Source organism: Anabrus simplex, chromosome 5 (assembly GCF_040414725.1).
Source record: "Anabrus simplex isolate iqAnaSimp1 chromosome 5, ASM4041472v1, whole genome shotgun sequence".
NCBI classification, from domain to species: Eukaryota; Metazoa; Arthropoda; class Insecta; order Orthoptera; family Tettigoniidae; genus Anabrus; species Anabrus simplex.
In genome coordinates, this window is record NC_090269.1 from 299007329 (window position 1) to 299029861 (window position 22533).

General features: G+C 38.4%; 1 protein-coding gene across 4 annotated transcripts in view; it reads right to left on the reverse strand.

Moving 5' to 3' along the window:
• LOC136874008 (protein abrupt) overlaps nt 1-22533 on the reverse strand; it is a 213556-nt gene that overhangs the window by 189354 nt on the left and 1669 nt on the right. The window contains exon 1 of one of the 4 annotated variants that reach the window (XM_068227630.1): nt 6036-6055. The exons of the other annotated variants lie outside the window; for them this stretch is intronic. The gene's annotated coding sequence lies outside the window, so the exon portion shown is untranslated. Of the gene's footprint in view, nt 1-6035; nt 6056-22533 lie in introns of those variants that run through there. 4 annotated transcript variants of the gene reach the window in all.

Here is a 22533-nt window from a genome sequence, read left to right on the forward strand (position 1 = left end):
GCAGGCACACTACCCCTCAAACATGTGGCTAGCCTATACAGTATACCAACATCCACAAAAATCTTTAACTGTGATTTCAGTAATTTACTCATATAATTAATACTGTCTATTTACGAAAGCATAAAGGTCCAATAATACTGCCTAACAGAACCCTTCTATTAATTATAACAGGATCGATTGATTGATGTTTGTTGTTTAAAGGGGCCTAACATCAAGGTCATTGGCCCATAATGGTATGAAATGAGACTAAATGAAATGGCAACTTAAAAGTTCAAAATCCTCCACTGACCAGAATTCAAAGTGTGAGGATGAAGAATGAATGGATGGACGGATATGAATTTAAAAAGATCAGTGGATCCGACCCACAGTGCCTCACATGTACAGAAGCTGGCACAAAACAATAGTATTACTGACCAAGGGACTGCTTCTATAGCACGATGCTGAATCGATTCCGCTTATAGTCGAAACGGGTCCAAAATCCAGGTCATCGGCCCCTCATAATGATACTGATGTCCGACTCATTGGCTGAACGGTCAGCGTACTGGCCTTCGGTTCGAGGATCCCGGGTTCGATTCCTGGCCGGTTCGGGGATTTTAACCTTAATTGATTAATTCCAATGGAACGAGGGCTGGGAGTATGTGTTGTCTTCATCATAATTTCATCCTCATCACAACACGCAGGTCGCCTACGGGAGTCAAATAGAAAGACCTGCACCTGGCATGCCGAACCCGTCCTGGGATATCCTGGCACTAAAAGCCGCACGACATTTCATTTCATTAATTGATTAATTCCAATGGAACGAGGGCTGGGAGTATGTGTTGTCTTCATCATAATTTCATCCTCATCACAACACGCAGGTCGCCTACGGGAGTCAAATAGAAAGACCTGCACCTGGCATGCCGAACCCGTCCTGGGATATCCTGGCACTAAAAGCCGCACGACATTTCATTTCATGGTACTGATCGCTAGGAAAGTAGAACCATGCTATGTGTAATGTTGCGGTACTAATCGAAAGTAGCATAGACTCACGGTATTCCACACATTATGGTACTATTCACAGGTAGTGTAATGCTCACATGTAATACAGACCTATGGTGTTTCGCACATTGTGGCGCTATTTACAGGCAACGCAAACCTATAAAGGCAACACAAACCTATGGCGTTCCTCACATAAGTGGACTAATCACAGGGACTCGTGTACTATCCCGTGGAATTCCTCACATAGTGGGAACTGAGCATGGGTAAGGCAGAACCATGGTGTCGCTCATATAGGGGTACGAATCACAGGTACTGTAGGACCCACCTCCTGATTCACACACTGTCGCTACTGATCACAAACCAATTGCATACCTAACATAGTGGTACTACGCACAAGTAAATGCAACCCATGGTGTTCCCCACGTGATGGTACTAATTACAAGTAGTCTCAGGGTTCTAATTGGATCATCCCTTGGTTGCCCCTTTTAGTCACCTCTTATCACAGGCAGGGGAGACAACAGGATCAGATAATTATTCATCCACTCTAATTTTCAGAGCTCCATTTTCTAGAATTTTACCACCCATTCAATCACTCTTTTGATGATGATGATGCTTGTTGTTTAAAGGAGTCCAACATCTAGGTCATCAACCCATCGAGATGAAATGAAATGTAATAATAATTAAAATTTAAAATGTACCCACTGACTAGAATTTAAAATAATCAGCGGATCTAATTCGCAATTTTCTTATAAAATTATTTTTAAAATAAATTAAAATAAGGCCTTGCTTTTAAAACGAAATAATATGTTTTCTTCAAAGTATATGTTTCAAAACACATTAAAAATGCACATAGACCAAAAACAGAGTTAAAAGAATAAAAATACAGTTAAAATTAAAAACAAATAGAAACTTCACATTCAAATACAATAAAACAGGCCACTATCCCTTATAAAATGGATTAAGAGGTCAACCGACTGCTTGTTATCTCGTAGAATGAGGGAAATGGTTCATAAGAACCTCGTTTATCTGGCCCTCATTAATCCGGATCTCCGGTTTATCCGGATCTAAAATAATAAAAATGTATTTTTTCCTGTGCAGTATTGCTTTTACGGAATCGACTCTTCTTGAATGTCTTTTCCGCCAAAGACAGGTAAGGACGGGAATTGGAAATCATTCGGCCATGGTCTACCAAAGGTACCGTCCCGGCATTCGCCTGGAATTGAGAATGGGAAACCATGGTAAACCATTCCCAGGATGACCAAGGGCCAAGGTGGGTTTCAAACCCACGCTCTTCTGAATGCAACGCACTACTAACATGCCTCAGCACGCAGAGCTATGCCGCTCAGTAAACACTGTTTAGTCACTTCATCAATCACTTTTTTAATGACGGTCCTGCTGACATGGAGTCTACGACACTCATCTGCTACTGCAGATGTTATCTCGGGTTCACATCGTAGCTCAATAATGCCCTGCTGTGTGATTGCTTAAGACAACGAAAGTGGAAGGGAATGAGTCATCATATCCAGTAATCTGTGAGAGACCACATCAGTTGCTGAAGGTTAACACCATGTTGTACAGTACAGTATTTTCCTTGCAGCATTGTACTGCTTGAGTGAGCGTGAAATGGCTTCATAACGGAAGAAAGTGGTTGTTACCATGGACAAAAAGTTAGAAGCATTAAACAGGCTGGACAAAGGAGAACTTTTGAAAAATATTGCTGTAGACTACAGCATAGGGACTTCCAACTGTGTCCGATTGGAAGAAAAACCGAAAAGAAAATGAAGACTTCTGCTTTAAAATGATGACGAAAGATAGTTTAGACAATCGTGCCACAGTAAAGTAAGCTAGCAATGAATCTCTAGATGACGCATTATTCGTGTCATTTAGTGAAAAAAGTGAGCATGGTGTTCCGATTTCAAGGCTGATTTTACAAGAAAAGACGCTTCGTTTAAAGTAGCAAATGGAGATCCTAACTTCACAGCTAGCCAGGTTGGTTGGAAAGGTCGAAAGCTCGTCATGGCATATGGCAGCTTTCAGTGACTGGTGAAAGTTTTTCAGGGGATAAAGTCACTGCTGACATTTTCATAAAGGAATTTCAGGACATTATTTGCTCCAATAATTAAACGCCATATCAGATACATAACGCTGATGAATCTGGGCTGTAAACGTCTTTGTGATCATGCTGCGCGAAAACTCTATACAAATGTAAAACAGAAACTCCCACATTATTTTGCTGCATAAAACAGTCATAAATGTAAGAAAAGTGTTATTATATTTTTTGTACAATTGAAAAAAGTTATTACTGTACAACTTATGTTAATAGATTACACAACATGTACTGTATTCGTTTTTTAGTATTTTCCAGATTATCTGGATTTTCGATAATCCGGATCAGTTCTGGTCCCAGTTAATCTGGATAAACGAGGTTCTTGTGTATTTGGAAATTTTAAACTACAGTGTAGATCGGCCAGGTCCATGCACTCCGTAAGGATGTGTGCTACTGTCAGATGACCGCCACAAGTACACACCAGGGGGATGTCTTCTCCCTTCAGTAAGGAGTACGTTGCTATACCATGGCCAATCCGAAGACGACATAATACCACTGCTTCTCTCCATGAAACCCGAAGGTAAGTCCTCCATAACTTCGTAGTTCCTTTAATCATTCTCAGCTTATTTGGAAAAGGAGTGGCCTGCCAATCCATCTCCCAATGGGATATAAACGAAAAGTCTCAGCTGAGAACAAATATCACTGGCTGGAACCTCGTAAGGGAATAGGATCAATGTAACCCGCCTCCCTCTATCCAGATTCGGTTGAACACCCTAAGATGATATAAGAGGCTATCGTCGCTGAGGTGTTTCAGTAACTGATTATGAATATTATCTGGTCCAAGAAGGGTGTTCTTGAAAAAATGCCAACGCGCTGCGGAGTTCCCACTACATAAAAGGCATGTTATAATCCTCTAAGGACTGAGTGGCAAAACACCGATGATGGCGTTCTGCTTCCTGAATCAGAGCAAGGAAATTCGGAAGGCAATTCCCAGAACCAGACACATCTGCAAAATGACTTTCTAGATCATTAGCAACCAAGGTTGGATCAGTTATGATAATGCTAGCAATGGAAATTCCCAGTACTAAGGATAGGCCTTATGTACCCAAAATGCATTGAAGTTTAGTCCACACTCGAGACAACGATGTACGTGACGTCAGGGAAGACACACATCTTTTCCATGAAGTTTTCTTACACCTTAGTGTGGAGTTTTCTGAATGTTACTAAGTTGGCCACAGTAGGTTGCCTACGATAATGTTTATGAGCGCAACGATGTTATTTTATAGCTGATGCAATTGCTTCGTTCCACCTATTGGTCCGTCAAAAGCCTTAAATCCTGGAGGACACAATGGCCTCGGCAGACCAGAAAAAGCAACAGGTGATCAGTTGCCTGACTCTGCCAAGGCAGGTCGACATACAATGTGCTCCTTAATGCTCCAATCATTGTCCGAAGAACAACCAATCAGCGACCACCCCTCCAACATGACGGACAAATAGGTGAGTAGCACATCGTAGCCTGCACTATATGAGGTGGAAATGCAACACCATTCTATTCCACTGTGAGCTTCGCTGCTATAAAAGTCAGTCGGAACCCTTGATAATACCAAGCGCAGTCTTCGGTGAAAAGTCGGGACCATCACGTGCTCCTGGACCATGGCCTACAGGCCCAGAAAACACTGACATGATTTGTAACACTTGCCGTGAAAGCCTCAATCACTATATAGTACATACAGTAGGACTTTGATGCACAAAAGGTTCATACTGTAAAATGTTGGTCATGTGCATGCTGTTTGTTTTTCTCCTGAGAAATGTGTAATGTGTGGTAATTTGGAAATATAATTAAGGACCTTGTCAGCTTTATGACAGTCACCTTGGGAATTGAGTTTGTTTATGCTCAAGTGAACTGTTTGTTCCTGTAGGGTTTTTTTTGTTTTGTTTTTTTCAGGAGGCACCCAATTTCGTTTTTCAACCTTGTTACTTGTTTCTTATTTAAATTTTGCTTTGTATGTACAGTAAAACCTCGTTAATTCGAAGTCGTTGGGACTCAAAAATCGGACTTCGAATTACGTGATTTCGAATTAACCGCCAATTCGCCATTCAGAAGTACCAACCCTTGCCGCGTTACAAAATATTAAGGGCCCGTTACTGTATTCAGTTAACCTTGCTTCACAGTTTATACCTTTCAAATGCCATGGAAAAAGAGAACTATTTCCAAAATGTATCCAAGAAGGTGCGGTATTAATCCAGCCCGGGAGGCACTACATTTGTAATGTTATAAGTGAGTGGAAATTAATGAAATCTTACTGGGAGAACGTCCGAGAGGAGAGATGTGTTCATTGCGATGTCCAGGAACCCACCAACCCGCCCCAAAAACTACATTTACTTTTATAACCTAATGAAGATTATTACACGCCATATTCATTTCTCAAGTAGCTTCCAAGGTGCATTTACAGTATTCAAATAATGCACTCTGATATCTCACTGGTAAACATAACCTCACGCAACGAAAGAAAGAAAAAAAATCACGATTCAAGGACGAGGAGAAATCTATGTTGGCTCCCATGTGCAAGTGCTTTATTAATTGGATTACTATACGGTATGCATTTTAGATGCCTTGTATTTACACAAAAAGTACCCGATGCTCTTAAAATCGAACTTTCCTATGACTCTATCCCTGTACGATTTCCCGCCATAGCACTTCTCTCCTACTTCAGAAATGTAAACATTTGCCGCGTCACAAAGTATTCTAAGACCCATTAATACATGCAATCACCTCGATTCACAGTTTAAACCTTTCAAATGCCATGGAAAAAAACTATTTCCGAAATGTATCCAGCAAGGTGCATTTACAATGTTCAAATAATACACTTCGATAAATCACTGACAAACATAACCTCACGCAACGAAAGAAAAAAATATCGCACAATTCAAAGACGAGGATAAATTATGCCGGTTCCCCTGCATTATTTTTTGGATTTCTGTACTGTTTGCATTTTTAGATGCTTTGTACCGGCATGGAAAGTGCTCGACGCTCTTAAAACATTGTAGCTTATGGAACTTTCCTATGACGAGGGGATGAAGTATCTCGCTTCCACGGGGCCCATCCCTTACCCTTGTACGATTTCCCGGCTGGCAATTTCTCCTTTAGCCGTCTGGGCTCGCATGAAAATGAAGCAATGCAGTTTCACCGGCAATGACAATATTGTTCAGTGCCTACGAATTTATTATATGAGCCACGTTTTTTCGTCAACTGTCGGCATAGCCAGTGTTCGCGGATTCTGTTTTCCCGCACACTGCCTGTTGTGTGATATTACGGCATTCCTTAAAAGGTTGAATACAAAAGAATTCCGATTTCATTCAACTTAGCAATCATGAAGCGCACTGTAGACCCACCGAAGTGAGTGTAAGTGCGGAAAGCTACCTCTCCACGTTCCGGAACGCGCGTTCTATTATGACGCGGAACGGATAAATTTCGAGTTGAAATTACTCTGTAACATACTGTTGTTTTAAAATGTAAAGGCAGTTTCGAATTAAAAGTCTGAATTTCGGTAATGGGGCCGACATTGTACTTCGAATTACGAATTATCCGTATTTCGAATTAAACAATTGAAATAACATGCAAAACTATATCTCATGTTTCCGGGAACGAGAGCGTCTTCGAATTAGGCGGGATTTTGAATTAACCGATTTTGAATTATCGAGGTTCTACTGTATGTATTATTTTATTGTGGGGTACGGTGGAGAAGTTATAGGAGTTAATGATAGTCAGGTTAGGGGAGATAACAAGGAAGAGATATTCAGTGCTCAAGCCAATTAATATGACAAATTAATGAACAAATTTCAAATACAATGAAATGATAGAACATAATTTTATATTTAATTCTGTAACAAATGTGGTAACTTGACTGGATGATCAAGGCGCCGGCTGTCTGGGAGGATTATTATGCAAGGCCCTTTGTGTTGTGAGAGAGAGGGAGTGTAGCCGTCGGTTTCGACCTCGACATAGTTATACTTGCGACCAAGGGCAATAGAAACATTAACAATGAGTGCAATATCGAACACCAAGCTTAAGGCTAGAGTGGGCACAACTTAAGCTGATTGGTGCAGGCTTAGAATGTCTAAATTTTGAAGTGAACGAAACAGACACGCAAAATCAACCCAATGAAATAAAGCATCATTCTAATATTTAAAACTGATTTGACCAAGTTCGACATGGGGCCCCAAACTAGGATGAGATGACAAGAGACTGTCAATTAATGAAGACTGGAACGCGAGGTAAGACAGTGTCTAATTGTGTCTGTTGCACCCAGTGTGTCTTTCACATCTTGATGTTTTGATGTCCAGTCTACGTGTGTATGGAATTCTTTACATATTATGTCGTGTCCTCATGGAATTACAGACTTTGGTCTTTGAACAAATCAAGTCAGATGCAGGAACTTCCGTAAGACATTCATTATTATGTGAGTTAGAGAACATTTAACTCGGGAGAGGAGAATTTAACTACGAAGGAGAACCATTGACTTGATTAAGAGAGTTCCGCTGTTATAAAATATTTGTCAGTGAGACTGGTTAGTCGGCTATGAACAAACAGTTGATTTGGCTTAGACATTAGTAAGCAGGACAGAAGGGAAGGGGTTCAATGTTTTCGTACAAGTGGAACTTCGTAAATATGATCATGCAGTGCACGCCATGGAGAGTTGCTATGCAAGCTGATTGTGAACTTGCGAGATAGCTGGCTACATGGCTCATATAAGCAAGAATGTGTTCGGGGAGATAAGAAGGAACTTGGTCAGTAGGTAAAGAGATAAAGGGGGAAGAGTCATTCAACTATGTTATTATGTCGCACAGGTTGTGCAATACATGAAATTAATTATCAGTCCCACATGGTCTAGGCAGTGTTCCAAATGGAACGAGTCTTAAGAAAGAAGCCATCAACACAAGTGATGGAGACGGGACTTGCAGATATGGAGCCAGAGTGGGGGTCTCTCATCTGGTTTGCTGATGCTACCCTGGTGATGTGTAGTCACTAAAACAATGGGGTAGCCAGACCTGTGGCAGAGTGGCAAACAACAAAAGATGAGTACTCATTTTAGACGATTTTATGATGCATGCTATCTAACTGCCAAGGGGATAGGTTAATGTAATAGGACAATGTCCTAGTTGTTTATTTAAATGTACAGTAGAGTCAATTTTCCAGTAAAATGTAAATATTATACAGTAAATAATGACCAACTGTGATTGTCATTTCATTTTTAAGCTGAGTGGGTTAGTGTGATTTTCATTTGTTTAATTCTTTTTGCATGTTTTTCTCTTTTAACTTGTTCTTTTAATGAAGATGCACTGTACACCTCGGGTAGAAAGTAAAAGTAATGGGAAGTAATTGGATTAAGATTTTATTGTTAAATTCAGTAACTTAATGAAGGGACTTTTAAAGGCAAACATGCAGTCAGATTTTAACATGCATGCATATGAGTGTGATCGATCCAGGGAATATCATGTTCGATGCCAGGTCTGGGCTGTCGAGATTTCAGCACCATGTTATACAAGTGTGCATGTTTATTTCGTGGAGTTTCAGATCCACAAGTTGGTAGAGTCATTGCCCAAATTCCCATGTGTAAATATGTTGGGTTTTTTTGGTTTGTTTGTTTTTGTATCAGGCCAATTCCAGGTGTCATTTGTTTACATTTGTAAATTTCTTTTTAAGTATATGTGAAATCACCTAAACGAATTGAGATGTATGCATAATAATGCTTAGATGATACTTAATAACCTCCACAAATTTCACTGCTGTAAACCTGATGTATGCAATTTTATAAAATTTTAAACGTAGAGATCAGTGTTTACATGGAACGGACTTTTAACTTCACATACCTTTACATTTTTCCTAAATTGTGCGAACTGTGGTAACTTTTATTGGTAATGTTAAGATATTGTTTACAAGAAGGACAAAGGTAAATTTTGCACAAAAAAAAACAAATGTGTAAGTTGCATAATATAGTTAAAGGTGATCTTCGCATGTTTACTAGACAGCATCGCAGGATTACACATGTGAATCAGTGCTATGGCAATATGGTATGAGGGTCTAATAAATCCTAAACTCCGCATCAAATACGATCACTGAATGATAAACTGTATATTCAAAATCAAAGTAATAATGAAGAAGGGGTGTTATGACGAAGCGATCAAGCTGCTTGCAACCATCAAGACCGACTGGGTTCGAGTCCCAATTAAGGCATGTGTGATTCTCGAGGTGAAAGCCACGTCCGGTGGTTCGGACTTTGTGCAAATAATGAGATCCGTGCTTATGATCGCGAGATTATCGGCCTCGTAAAACCACAAGCTTCTTTTCTCCCAATAATAATAATAATAATAATAATAATAATAATAATAATAATAATAATAATAATAATAATAATAATGATAATTACAGATACTGACATGTGGCTCACTTAATAAAGTGTTTTACGAATAGTCATACATTTATGTAAACTAATAACAGTGAATGTAAAATGAACTAAAATACTTTTTTTAAATTGAACATTCAGCACTTCAGTAGGCTACAGTTTGAATGAAAGCTTGATCAGAAAAAAAATTTTTTTTGTTCGTTCTGCTTCTGTTATAGACTCATCAAAATACCATTTCCCACGAGTGGAACGAGGCACCGGTAATTTTCTTACGATTTCACTTTCATCAGTGGTTCACAAAACAGTTTAGCTTCATTGTTACAGTTGCAATAATTGGTTACGAAATAAACATCACCATCACTTTCAGTTAGGGTACAAACATAATATTTGGAATATATCTTTCCGGTGTATTTTCCAAGTACAAGTACTTCAAAAGCCGTACCACAGGGTGGATTTTTGTCATCTGCTTCGATCTTGTAGTCTGGATGTAGAGAGTGTGCGGTAGTTGTTTCTGAATAATAATATTTTCTTGCCTGAACTAAGTTTTTTTTTTTTTAATGGTTCCACATAATGAATATCATGCGTTCCTAGTAGAGTGCAGAAATTGCCAAAGTGGTTTTCCAAAAGAGATTTAACCTTTTCAACATCTTCGGAAGGAATAAATGTAACATTTGTGTTTGCTGAATTTCTTTTCGCCACTTCCACATTCCCACGCCACATCCACCTGGTCCAACCTGCTTGTCCCCGCCCCTTCCCACACAATTCCATTCCTCACACACATTCTCATACACCAGTTGCACACTGCTAGCTACGCTTCACATACTGCTGAACAAGGTGAGTATCCTTCACATGATTTTTCACCCCTTCTTTTCCCAAGCTTTGCGTTAATTCTGGTTTTCTCTTATTTCAATAGGTCCTAATTGTTCCGCAATGGACCGAGACTTCCATCTACTCAAACCACCATGCACAGTGTGTATTTACAATCTTAGAAGATATTCAATTGACATGTTCACATTAATCCGCACAATTGCATTATTTAATCCTTTCAAGCCATATCAACATTATTAGGACTCTAATGGAAGACATATCTGTACTTTCTGTACTAAGAGTTAAATTCTACCCAATGACACATGTCCACCAGTTGAAGCAGTGTATAACTGAGACACAACATAGATTGTAATACCTATAGAATTTACTGCAGAAAATCTCTTGATACTATTTGTACTTCACCATTTTAGCATAATTTATTGTAATTACTTTAGGTACTTTTATCCTAATGTGTAGATTTATTGCTATGTAACATTTTAACCATAGCGCTTGGTCCAATTCAACTACTCATCACGGCACATATTATAACTGTTCAAACAATTCATATCATTAGTTTATGCTGTTCATTAATAGAATACGTATTGTTTTAGGGTATTAAAATGTGTATTTATTTTATTATGGCTGATAATGACCCCAAGTAGAGTCGAAACTAGTTCCAAGCGACTTGTAATGTAAATATATGCATTGCAAAAAGAATGCATTGAATAGGTGGAAAAATCTCTTTTTACACCTAGAGCAACTTAGTCAAATTATCTTTCAGTGTCCCGCCAACACTGTCAACAGCACCACTCCCGTGAGCAGACGCAAAAAGTTTCCAAGTTACATTCATTCCAAAAGTTTCTTTAAAAACATTGGGTTTGCGAATATGAACCTTTGCCTAAACTGGCTCGCCGCCCTGTCCGAGAAGATAAACACTGTGGTGATTTCTAGTCGTTTTTCCTTGATGTCTGTTAATACAGTGCTTAACAAGGAGTACGTGGCATACTGTATTTGTCGTGCCAGATATAACCAAATATGAAGCACGATTTCCTCCCGCAAACCACGCAACAGCAGTAAATATCGCCATTTGTAGGTGATGCCAATAACAACTCTGAATTTCATCTTGTGGAAGAAAATAGTGAAATTCTCTTGCGAAATCCATTTGCAAAACCATTGAATTTTCAGTTGTTTGTTTTTTCTGTACCTCGAACACTTTGCTTTGATTTCTCTTAATAAATGTGTGTTTCATAAACAAGGGACACTATTTTACAAGTTTATCAAAGCACTCTTGAACTGTGCCAGATTCTTGAATTAGAGATACATTATTTTTAGCATCACTTTGCCACTGGTACCACTCAATTACATCTCCAGCGTTCTCTTCTGTCAGTGAATATTTTAAAATATTTTTAGAGCAAGTATTACATTCACCAGTCATACACTGCTCATAGAGTAATCACACGGCACAGAAAAAGTAAATTCACTAAATTTGTTAGGAATGTTAAATCCTTCTTTATTTAAAGCATCGATCAACAAACGGAAATTTTCATGCTGCTTGTACAGGCACACATTTCTTAGAGTTTGATGTTGCAGAGAAATGTGCATTGGTTGAAGTCCGATTGTGTAATGTGAGTATTATTCTTTAAAAAGTGCAAAAAATGCCTCTTGCATTGTGTTGCACATGAATCATTTCTGTTGTTTTAATTTTTGTCCAGAACTGTTCTTTACGGAGATAAAATCTCTTGCTCAAGGAGATCGCAAACTAATATCATCCCGATTGAGATATTAAAAAACTTCTTGATTTGGAAGTGAAGACTTCCTGCACTTGCCGGAGGAACTTACACCAAATTTTGTACTCAGCACAGAAACAACTTCCGGTTTCTTTTGCAGACTCACTGGTAAAGCCTGCTACAAATGCTTTACAGCTTTCCCCAATGTTTGTTTGCATTTATAAACAGACATTGGCATACTTGGCTCAGCAATCGATGTAAATGCTTATAATATATAAGTAATAATAATAAAAACATAAACGTTTCCACCTTTTCAATACTAAAATATATTCACAAAATTGTAAATTACACGGTACTAGTTTCGACCCATCTAGGGGTCATCATCAGCCGCATTGGAGCAAAGATCATTTTTGGCGAAATCCTAAGAAAATGTTATTTTAAAGAATAACAAGTGAAAAGAGAAATTATTATGGTAATAGTTAATAATACAAGGAATATACATACTAAGAGGTTTTGAACAAAGAATAAAGTATAAATGGGGTGTTGTAAAAATTATAATCAAGAACTTACCGATTTCCTTGATTATAATTTTTACAACACCCCATTTATACTTTATTCTTTGTTCAAAACCTCTTAGTATGTATATTCCTTGTATTATTAACTATTACCATAATAACTTCTCTTTTCACTTGTTATTCTTTAAAATAACATTTTCTTAGGATTTCGCCAAAAATGATCTTTGTTCCAATACGGCTGATGATGACCCCTAGATGGGTCGAAACTAGTACCGTGTAATTTATAATTTTGTGAATATATTTTAGTATTGAAAAGGTGGAAACGTTTACGCTGTTATTATTATTACTTATATATTATTCTCAGTTCAATACGGACCAAAAACATGAAATTCATAACCATTAATGTAGATGCTTATGTTGGACTTGTAGAACAGGAAGTTTTCTGAGCTCTGTGTTTCTTCACCAATTCTCGTACCAGTTGGCGGCGAACGCGTTAAATATACACTGCTACAAGGCTACTGAAGAATTAGAGGCTAGGTTTCCCTACAGGCAGTGCTGAGTGCTGCCACCAAAAGGAGAATGTGACATTCAAATCAGAATGTATCTTTTTGTTGTCCACATCGACCTATGCCGATGACTTGGTCTTAATGAGTGCTGAAAGACTGCAGTCTTGGGACTTGAAAACAGGTGCAAAGAGTATTTGATAAGAAAATTTGCCTTTCCAAGACAAGAGTGATGTTAGTAGGTAAGAAACCTCAGACAAATAAATGTCATGTTGGGAATACAAAGCTGGGAAGAGGTAGATAATTTCAAGTATTTAGGATCTGTATTCTCCCAGGATATTAGTATTATAAATGAGATTGAAGCAAGATGCAACAAAATTAATGCAGTGAGTTTGCAATTCAGATCAACAGTATTCTGTAAGAAGGAAGTCAGCTCCTGGACGAAACTGTCTTTACACCGGTCTGTTTACAGACCATCTTTGCTTTATGGGAGTGAAGGCTTGGTGGACTCAGGATATCTTATTCATGAGTTAGAAGTAACAGACATGAAAGTAGCGAGGATGATTGCTGGTACAAACAGGTGGAAACAATGGCACAAGGATTCTCTGAATGAGGAGATAAAAGTTAAGTTAGGAATGAACTCGACTGATGAAGCTGTATGCACAAAGCAGCTTTACTGGTGGGGTCATGTGAGACAAATGGAAGACAGTAGGTTACCTAAGAGAATAATGGACACGGTCATGGAGGGTAAGAAAAGTAGAGGGAGACCAAGATGATGATAGACTTAGTTTTTATGATTTAAATATAAGAGGTAGAGAACTAAACGATGCCACTGAGCTAGTTACAAATAGAGGATTGTGGCAGCATTTAGTAGATTCATAGAGGCTTGCAGACTGAATGCTAAAAGACATAAGAGTCTATAATGAAGATGTATGTAAGTTATAGATTTTGTATTCATTTTTACAATCTGCTTTATGTCGCACCAAGACAGATAGGTCTTATGGCGACAAGGGGATAGGAAATGGCTAGGAGTGAGAAAGAAGCAGCTGTGACCTTAATTAATAATATCATAATAATATAATAATACAATTAATAATATGGGAAACCACAGAAAAGCATCTTCAGGGCTGCTGACAGTGGGGTTCAAACCCACTACCTCCCGAATGCATGCTCACAGTTGCACTATCCTAACTGTACGGCCAACTCATGTGGTCTATGTATGTATGTATGTACAGTACGTACCCATCTTTACTGGTCTTTATCTAGTAGAAATGAGAATGTGTCATTTAAATTATAATTTATCTTTCTGCCGTCCACATCGGCTGAGACAAACAGCTCCATGGCTGACCTTGACTGTCGGACGTGGCGAGAGGAGGTAAGTCGCCCAACATCATAAGTTATTTAATTTTTTTTTCAATGCTCGCTGCAAGCAAGGTACTGTACCACGAGACTGGATGAGCTCAACGAACAGTATTTCAGACCAGATTATTCTCGAACCTTTAGCTCCAAGGAGAACGAATCAATGATAGTCAAGACCTTGTACGATGTCCAATAATCCTTTCAGACCGTATACGCACAATTGTGAGGGTTCATATTTTATTTATGTCTGGGCTTATTTGATGTTTTCTTGGCGCTAGACCGGACTGCAGTGCTTGTGCGGGGCACGTAGCATGTACTTCAGTTGTTTTTATTTAGCACTTGACCACCAGAGGGCAGAAAGAAGAGTTTAAAAATACAGTTCATCGGCAAGACGGCGGGAAGGAGTAATGCCTAAAGTAAGTATTTATTTATTGCATTCATATTAATCTAAAAGTTTTACTGAATATCAGAATGTAATCAATGAAGTGTGTAAACTGTTTAGCGAACATAAATTGTGAATCATAGGATATAAACTTCATGGTTTTGATCCGCACTGAATTGTGATCACAATAATGATTATTAATGTCGTAACGGTCCACCTTTTCAATACTATAATATGCAATATTTTTTAATTACATAAACTAGGCCATTTACCGAGCTCGATAACTGCAGTCGCTTAAGTGCGGTCAGTATCCAGTATTTGGGAGATAGTAGGTTCGAACCCCACTGTCGGCAGCCCTAAAAATGGTTTTCCGTGGTTTCCTATTTTCACACCAGGCAAATACTGGGGCTGTACCTTAATTAAGGCCACGGCCACTTCCTTCCCACTCCTAGTCCTTTCCTGTCCCATCGTCGCCATAAGACCTATCTGTGTCGGTGCGACGTAAAGCAACTAGCAAACTAGGCCATTTGACTAACGCGCTCTCTCCATCAGTTCATTAATTTTATCTATGATTTATCCAGGTTAACTTCATAGACACCACAATGAATTGGGAATTTATATCAGCCACAAATTCAGAATATGTCAGTTTTAACCATATCTTCATGTGCCGTCCTGACAATGTCCAAGAGCATTTCGGCATGATTTTAACAAGCAATACAGAAACATTCCATTTTATTTAAGTTTGTTGATGTGGAAACAACATCTAGCAGTTCTGCATCAGCTGGTGGTTATTTACAGTGGCATCCAGTGGCTTGCATACTGCTAATACCACTCAAGTAGATTTGGTGATTGATGATCTGTCTACAGAATCAACATTTACCAGTTCCAGTTTTGCAATTGAAATCTTTATGATTAACAATGATGGAACTAACAATTCTATGAATTTTAATGCAAGAAAGAGTTTGGATGATAAGCATACCCCAAATGCTAAGAATTTAGAGCCTAATCTATTTTTCAAATTTTACACGTAGTTCATCCCAGATTTCAATGTCAATTGCGTGTTCGTACGTCTGTTTAGTTATTAGATATGTTCATTAAGGCTGATGATGGCCAGCCAAGGACGAAACTAGTCTCTAGTTTAGTAATGTAATTCAAAAATATTGCATATTCTAGTATTGAAAAGGTGGACCATTACGGCATTAATTTAATAATTATTATTGTAAATTGTGAACTTACAACATCGTACGTAATACCATGAGGTTTTGAATGTTGATATGCACAACTATGCGGGCTAGGTTTCCCTACAGGCAATGCATGCAGGAGTGCTGGGCGCTGCTACCAAAAGGACTGTGAAAGCAGAACTCGTACTCTACATGAGAAATGTAATGTAAAAGATTTTAATTGCTTTAAATCATTCCACACTGTAAAACAGAACATTTCATCATGTACATGGGCTGAGCTGAATTTTTTATTTCTTTTTATTTCTTGTAAGTAGTCCTTACATGCACAATTGTGTAGGTGCAGTTTTTCAGATGATAGTTTTTATTTTGTAAAATAAACTGTAAACATATGTATTTAAGAACATTTTAGTAAGTTTTTGATGTACAAACAAAAATCCACACCTCCAGCTTTTTTCCAGGTCTCACGGCAAGGTGCTGCCACAAAAAGGACTGTAAAAGCAAAACTCGTCCTCAGTGTGGAAAATGTAATGTATACTTGTGTTTGAACAACGATTTCAATTGTTTTAAATTATTCCACACTGTAAAGGAGAACATTTGATCATGTACATATGTATTTTCACATGTACTGTGCTGACGTTTTTTGTACGCAGTGAATTAAATCCTGACATGCACAATTATGAGGGTGCTTTTTTTCAGGTGTTAATTTTTATTTTGAAAAATAAACTAAAAATATATGTATTTAAGAGCATTTTAGTCAGTTTTTGACGTACAAACAAAAATTCACACCTCCAGTTTTCTTTCAGTTCTGAAAGGGTTAAGGAGTGTCTGTCGAACACACCTTCCCAGGAAACATTATTATAAAAAGTTGAGCGCAGATACTCATACACTCTCTACTACTCTATTACTCAGTTACTCTACTACGCTACAACTCTATTGTGCTGCTCGACTACATGCTGAAGGCAATGTGGTAATTCAACCTGAAGAGCCTGTTGAGGGAAGGGCCATATTACGTTTTAAGAGTTCTGGTCCCTTGAAGTCATCGCATTTTGAACCACTAATACCCTACTATCCCTCTCCTTGACAATAATCACCCCTCTGCTATCACTAGCCCTGTCCTTACATAATTAATGTAATCAGCCCTGCAAATTCTTTTTCTCCAGTGCCAAAGACAAAACCGACAATGAATTAACTCTTATTGGTTCTCTTTTCCTAAAAAAGTGTCTTTCTGTTCTGGCTGATGATCTAAATTCTCCCTGCCTCGAAAAACAGTTCAAAAGTTCCATCATCCTATGAAAAGCAAAGAGGCAAAAAACACCCTGCTAGATTCACTGACAGAATTCAGATCAAAAAACATAAGGTGTCTGTAAAAAAATATCATCATTTTACAGTTCCTGTTTCCCGGGTACTGTTGGCGAGCCTCTTCCATTCTGTCTTATTGAGATAAGTTCTGTTGTTAATGACATCCTCCAGTGTCCTTTCCTGATCTGCAATGTCCATCTTTACAATGTGCATACAATGGGTTCTTGGTCTTCCCACCATCCGTTTCCCTGTCACTTGTCTCTCCAAGTTAACATATGCTGCCCTTGTTGGCTCCATCCTCATTACATGCCCGAACCACCTCAGTCTGGACATGCTGACTGGATGTAACAATGATGTAACAATCCCAGCTTCCTTCCTAACCACATCATTCCTTAACTTGTCCAGTTTGGTTTTTTGAATTGTGGACCCAAGGAACTTCATCTCGGATGCCTGCAACCTTGATGAGTCTTTCTTAGCGAGGGTGCAGGTTTCAATATCATAGGTTAAGGTTGGTATGAATTACTGATTGAACATAACCAGCTTTGATTTTGTTGGTACTTTGGGATCCCAGAGGAGTGTTTGTACTTGTTGGTCAAAGTGAGAGCTGTTCTGCACTCTATTTGCCACCTCCGCTGTGGCTAGTGTATCTCGAGATATTACACTGCCGAGGTACGTAAAGCTTTCCACACTTTCTAGTGGATGGTTTCCTAGCATGATGTTCGCTGGTCGTCCCTCTCTGTTTATTGCCATCACTACTGTTTTGAGTTCCCTTATCTTGAGATTGAACTCCTGGAACTTAACCTTCCATTCATTGAGTCTTGACTGTACTTGTTCCTCAGTTTCTCCCCAGATCATATCATCATCAGCGAAGGCCATTGCATTTAGTTCACCAGAGGTTTTCTTGATGTTCTTCATTATGTCATCCATGATGGTGATAAACAATAATGGGAATAGTGCACTGCCTTGCTGGACTCCACGTTTGGTCTTGAACCAGGATGAATGTCCGTCACCCAATCGCACCCACCTGGTACAGTTCTCATACAGCATCTTAACTTTCCTCACCAGTCCCTCTGGCATATTCCTTTTTCTCAGGCATTCCCATATCTTCTCTCTTGCAATGCTGTGATATGCCTTCTCAATGTCAAGGAAAACCATAAACAGATCTTTGCCTTTTCCCTAATATTTTTTCCATTAACATACAGACACTAAAGATTAGGTCTGTTGTGGACCTGTAAGGCCTGAAGCCGTACTGTTCCTTTTCGAACTGTGGCTCTAAAATGACTCGCAATCTGATCTCCAAGATTTTCTCAAGAATCTTAAGCCCATAAGAAAGGAGTGTTATTCCCCGGTAATTGGAGCATTTTCAGAGATTTCCTTTCTTAAACAGGGAGATAATGACACCCTTGCTCCAATCAGTAGGTAATCTTGCCATCTTTCCAAACTGCATTGAGCAGTGTAGCCACTGCAAATCCTGGACTCCTACTGCTTTAATCATGTCCGTGCTGACTTCATTGATTCCCAGGGATTTCCTTTGTGGCACCTTGTTAAGGAATGCTTCTGTTTCTGCCCATGTAATGGGAGGTTCCTCTGTGCAGGTTTCAACAGATGGATCTTTTGTTCTCCGATCTGCTTCTGTCCTGTTCAATAAGTGATCAAAATGATTTCTCAGAACCTCTCTGATGTCCTCTTCTTTCCTGGCCAGGTTTCGATTAGGATCCTCAATTGCTTTGATGGTTTCAACTGAATTCCTTTTGTTTTTGATTACAGAAAGAAATACCTTATGTTAATAGGGGGCAGTTAATACACTAAGTCTGAAGTCAATAAAAAAGAACTGTTAGGAGATGCTATGAAAATAAAAAATTATGCCGCAGAAAACAAAATCCAACTCGATTGTGACTTCAACAACATAATTTGAATAGCAGTAGGCAAGGAGTTCTGCTTTTATACTGACAACTAGGCAATTGAAATGTGACTGGCTGTAGGCAAGGGACCTGCCATTATAATGAAAACACCCCTACTCAATTGTGACTGGCAGTAGACAAGGAGGCTTCCCATTATAATGAAAACTCTCCAACTCGATTGCAACTGGCAGCAGGAAATGGATGTATTAATAAGAATAGGAGTTTTTATTCTACCTAATCAATACATTAATTTGATGTACTTTAATTGCCATTAACTCATTCAAGAAAGTTTTGGACTAGTTTTGATCGTAAAACGGTCATCTTCAGCAATTTAACAAGAAAAAATCTACCCGAGAATGAGACATAGCTATCTTAAACATAACATAAAATGTCCATTCAAAAAGTCAAATGGGACTGTAAAAATCTTTCAAAGATTGAACACAATGAATGAGAAAACATATGTACAATGGGTTAAAAATTCTGAATATTGCGTGAATAGTCCGTAATTATATGCTGTTTTAAATTCTTGATGCACAATTGATAATTAAAATAACATTTTCACTCAAATTAGCTCACTAAACATTTACACTATTGTATAAAATATGTGCCCAGGCATATAAAATTTGTGAATATACACGGTTGTAGTCTTCTGTGAAAGTTTACAATGACGTCCAATACCGCTGCATTATTCTACAAGGAATATCCTGGTGTTAAGTAGAAATATACAGCCATATCAATCAGTGTGTTGAACGATGTATAAAATAAGATTGAAATGTATAGTCTATACAGCAGGAAATGGGGATCTGTCATTATAAAGAAATATTCTCCAACTCAAATATGCATGGAATTAGGTTAGGGGACCTGTCATTATGATCTTAACTCTCTGACTTGACTGTGACTAGCAGTAGAAAATGGGGCCTGCCATTACAATGAAAACTCTCCAACCCATACTTTAAATGAGAAATGACGTATTGCGACCTTCCTGTGGTGTTTCTCGGGTAACGTTAAGAACAATGTAATTAAGTCTTACTCACAACAGAACATGTATAATATTTTACCTAGGGTTACATATATGATGTAGAATTCCATAGCTAAGCATGGGTAGTTGAACTAGTTAATTATAAATGCTGCACCTTACATCGTTAACATTACAGCAAAATGATTCATTTAACTTGTTTAGTGCATGGTACGCAGTATTGCTGAAACAGTAAGGAGTATTTTTCCAAGTGTGAAGAGAGCAATAGCATCCGTGAAGAAAGTGTTCATTAAAGCACCCAGCTGTGCAAGTTTATTCAAACAGTGTACCACTGATTTGCCGCTACCTCTGCAACCAGTGTGAACCAGGTAGGGTACCGATACTTGGCTGGATGCGGCGTGAGCTTATAAAATCAGTCCTCAAGATGCTAAACAAAGATGATGCTGTATGTATTAGTAAATCTTTAGAAGCTGTGTGTGGGGAGTACAAGGAGAAACAAGCTTTGGCAAAATTAAGGAACGTCTTATCAACGAATCTGGGGCACAATCAATTTCTTCAAGTAGGTAAAGTCTTTAGTGGAAATAGAGATCTGGAGCCAAACAAAGAAGAATTTTCATTGTCAGACTTTGTGTGTTTTAAATATGGACCTGGTGCAACCTCATCTGATGTGGAGAGAAGCTTCTCGTGATACAAATCTGCTTTAGCTGAAAAATAGGCTGAGCTTTCTTTTTGAAAAGTTGAAAACACTGCTTGTAATGCATTGTAATGCTAAAGCATAGAAAGAAGTTTCGACCAGTGTATTTTGTTTTTTGAACGAGGAGGGAGTACCTCTTTTTTTTTTAAATATTAAGTATGGCTTAATTCATGAAATCAAAGCAGTTTGTTCTTTCTGTGTGCCTGTACATGTGTATGTTAAACAAAAGCAAAATAAGCAGTTTCGTATATGACACTGAGCGGCATAAGAAGTGTGTTTTCTCTATTGTAGTATTCTGTTCTACATACTGTACTGTCAGTCAGCAGGCAGAATTACTGGTACATTCTTTGAGTATACCTACCAGTATGTTACCACTTGGAAATGTGAAATCCTGTGTATATTTCTGTGTACATGTCTTTTGTGTCTTACATGCAAAAATACCATTGTAGTACGGTATTTTTTTCTGTATAAATGTAAATTGCTGATGAAAACTACAGAACAAATTTTAACTTAGTGCATATAAGAGTTATTCACAGAGTTATTGCTGTATTTCATTGTCTTAACTAATTAGAAAAGTACAAGAAGACTGCATGAACTCTCAAATACCAGTAAGTTAACAATTTCAGAAGACCTTCCCCCTCTCAAACTGCAGAGGCTGAAGTCATATCACACACCAACATTAACCCTAAGGAATGGAGAGAGAGAGAGCTGGACAACCAACACAAACGTTTTTCTGGTGAGCACCTTCCCAGCGATCATTATCTACCACATAAAATGTGGACCACACTGAATCAAGGGAGGACAACATATGGAACATGCACGGACTCCCTTTACAGATGGAATTATACTTAAACACCAGAATGCGACTGTGGCGCCCCGCAGTAAACAGTTCCCCATGTTGTGAGTGAGTGAAAGTTGCAGTGCTATCCAGTGATTTCCTGGAACCAACATCTAAAGCTCAACAGTGGATCAAGGAACTGGACATTCAAATTTGATATGATGCCATTCATGTTTCTTCTCTATGTACAGATGTATATATTTATAGATAAATGGTTTGTATGTGTAATTTATCGCAATATGCTAAATAAATAATACTGTCTAACTGTGCATGTGTGTGTAGCATGCTGGCGACAACATTTAATTTACTATATTTTCTTTGTCAATTCAGCAATATAGGATGGAGAAATTAATTTAGGAATACAGCAGTCTGCAAGTTTCTACCAGTGTGTGAGAGACGTTTGGAATAAAGATGTGCCAATAAAGTGCAAGAAGGTTTTATACTCATCCTATTATAAACCTACTCTGACCTATGCTTCAGCAGCCTGGATGTTGACTAAGCGGAACCAAAGTAAGATACAAACAGCTGAAATGAGGTTCTTGAGGAGCATACATGGAAAGACAAGACAAGATAGAATACGAAATGAGGAAATAAGGAGAAGCATGGGAGTGTATAAATTTCAAGAAGAGCAAAGCTAAAATGGTTTGGACACATGATGAGAATGGCAGGAGAGAGAATACCAAAGAGAATATTCATGGATAGAGAGACTGGAAAGAGACTTAGGGGACGGGCTAGAATGAGATGGGGGGCCAATGACCTTCGATGTTAGGCCCCTTAAAACAACAAGCATCATCATCATCAGAATGAGATGGAGGAGCTCTGTTGTGGACTGAATTGCAAATAGAGGAGTCGATAGCAATAAAGTACAAGAAGTGGAAAGATCAAGTAAGGTGGAGGGCTTTGGTACTCTACCCTATCCAGA